Source organism: Oncorhynchus keta, unplaced genomic scaffold, assembly GCF_023373465.1.
Source record: "Oncorhynchus keta strain PuntledgeMale-10-30-2019 unplaced genomic scaffold, Oket_V2 Un_contig_8395_pilon_pilon, whole genome shotgun sequence".
NCBI classification, from domain to species: domain Eukaryota; kingdom Metazoa; phylum Chordata; class Actinopteri; order Salmoniformes; family Salmonidae; genus Oncorhynchus; species Oncorhynchus keta.
The window spans coordinates 2,892-5,381 of record NW_026290032.1 but is presented as its reverse complement, the minus strand read 5'-3'; the positions used below and the strand labels follow the sequence as shown (position 1 = coordinate 5,381).

Sequence of the window (2,490 nt, the reverse complement as noted above, 5' to 3'; positions counted from 1 at the left end):
TATGGGACTGTAGGTGGAGGTATAGAGGTATGTGACTGTAGGTGGAGGTATAGAGGTATGTGACTGTAGGTGGAGGTATGTGACTGTAGGTGGGTTATAGAGGTATGGGACTGGTGGAGGTATAGAGGTATGGGACTGGAGGTGGAGGTATGGAGAAGGCTGTAGGTGGAGGTATAAGGTATGGGACTGTAGGTGGGTATAGAGGTATGTGACTGTAGGTGGAGGTATAGAGGTATGGGACTGTAGGTGGAGGTATAGAGGTATGTGACTGTGGTGGAGGTATAGAGGTATGTGACTGTAGGTGTAGGTATAGAGGTATGGGACTGTAGGTGGAGGTATAGAGGTATGGGACTGTAGGTGGAGGTATAGAGGTATGTGACTGTAAGTGGAGGTATGTGACTGTAGGTGGAGGGTATGTGACTGTAGGTGGAGGTATGTGACTGTAGGTGGAGGTATAGAGGTATGTGACTGTAGGTGGAGGTATGTGACTGTAGGTGGAGGTATGTGACTGTAGGTGGAGGAGGTATAGAGGTATGGGACTGTAGGTGGAGAGTATGGAGGTATGTGACTGTAGGTGGCGGAATAGGGTATGTGACTGTAGGTGGAGGTATAGAGGTATGTGACTGTAGGTGGAGGTATGTGACTGTAGGTGGAGGTATAAGTATGGGACTGTAGGTGGAGGTAAAGAGGTATGGGACTGTAGGTGGAGGTAAAGAGGTATGGGACTGTAGGTGGAGGTAAAGAGGTATGTGACTGTAGGTGGAGGTATAGAGTATGTGACTGGAGGTGGAGGTATAGAGGTATGTGACTGGAGGTATAGAGGTATGTGACTAGGTATAGAGGTATGTGACTGGAGAATATAGAGGTATGTGACTGTGGTATAGAGGTATGTGACTGTAGGTGGAGGTAAAGAGGTATGGGACTGTAGGTGGAGGTAAAGAGGTATGTGACTGTAGGTGGAGGTATAGAGGTATGTGACTGGAGGTGGAGGTATAGAGGTATGTGACTGGAGGTATAGAGGTATGTGACTGGAGGTATAGAGGTATGTGACTAGGTATAGAGGTATGTGACTGGAGGTGGAGGTATACAGTTATGTGACTGTAGGTGGAGGTATAGAGGTATGTGACTGTAGGTGGAGGTATAGAGGTATGTGACTGTAGGTGGAGGTATAGAGGTATGTGACTGTAGGTGGAGGTATAGAGAGAGTATGTGACTAGGTATAGAGGTATGTGACTGGAGGTATAGAGGTATGTGACTGTAGGTGGAGGTATAGAGGTATGTTACTATAGGTGGAGGTATAGAGGTATGTGACTGTAGGTGGAGGTATAGAGAGAGGTATGTGACTAGGTATAGAGGTATGTGACTAGGTATAGAGGTATGTGACTGGAGGTATAGAGGTATGTGACTGGAGGTGGAGGTATAGAGGTATGGGACTGTAGGTGGAGTGTAAAGAGGTATGGGACTGTAGGTGGAGGTAAAGAGGTATGTGACTGGAGGTGGAGGTATAGAGGTATGTGACTGGAGGTATAGAGGTATGTGACTGGAGGTATGAGGTATGTGACTGGAGGTATAGAGGTATGTGACTAGGTATAGAGGTATGTGACTGGAGGTGGAGGTATAGAGGTATGTGACTGTAGAGTATAGAGGTATGTGACTGTAGGTGGAGGTAAAGAGGTATGTGACTGTAGGTGGAGGTAAAGAGGTATGTGACTGTAGGTGGAGGTATAGAGGTATGTGACTGTAGGTGGAGGTATAGAGGTATGTGACTGTAGGTGGAGGTATAGAGGTATGTGACTGTAGGTGGAGGTAAAGAGGTATGTGACTGTAGGTAAGGTATAGAGATGGGAGAATCTTCCAGAAGGACAACAGTCTCTGCAGCACTCCACCAATCAGACCTTTATGGTAGAGTGGCCAGATGGAAGCCACTCCTCAGGTAAAAGAACATGACAGCCTGCTTGGCTGAAAAGGCACCTAAAGGTCTCTCCAGACCATGAGAAACAAGATTTTCTGGTTTGATGAAACCAAGATTAAACTCTTTGGCCTGAATGCCAAGCGTCACGTCTGTAGGGAAACCTGGCACCATCCTACAGTGAAGCATGGTGGTGGCAGCATCGTGTTGTGAGAATGTTTTTCAGCGGCAGGGACAGGGAGACTAGTCAGGATCGAGGAAAGATGAACGGAGCAAAGTACAGAGAGATCCTTGATGAAAACCTGCTCCAGAGCGCTCAGAACCTCAGCCTGGGGGCGAAGGTTCACCTTCCAACATGACAGCGACCTAAGCACAGCCAAGATAACGAGGAGTGGCTTCTGGACAGGTCTCTGAATGTCATTGAGTGGCCCAAACAGAGCACGGACTTGAACCTGATGAACGTCTCTGTAGAGACATGAAAATAGCTGTGCAGCGACGCTCCTCATCAACCTGGCAGAGTTTGAGAGGATCTGCAGAGAAGAATGGGAGAAACTCCCCAAATACAGGTGTACCAAGCTTGT

At 47.6% G+C, this 2,490-nt stretch overlaps 1 long non-coding RNA gene across 2 annotated transcripts; it reads left to right on the top strand.

The window, feature by feature from the left end:
* The first annotated feature begins 203 nt into the window (after positions 1-203).
* On the top strand, positions 204-1,819 carry LOC127926822 (uncharacterized). 2 transcript variants are annotated; one of them, XR_008125176.1, is made up of 3 exons: positions 204-252; positions 690-765; positions 1,667-1,819. It is a non-coding gene; the product is annotated as an uncharacterized LOC127926822 (long non-coding RNA). The 2 variants fall into 2 exon arrangements; XR_008125177.1 differs by lacking the exon at positions 204-252 and adding an exon at positions 324-363.
* Positions 1,820-2,490: the final 671 nt, after the last annotated feature.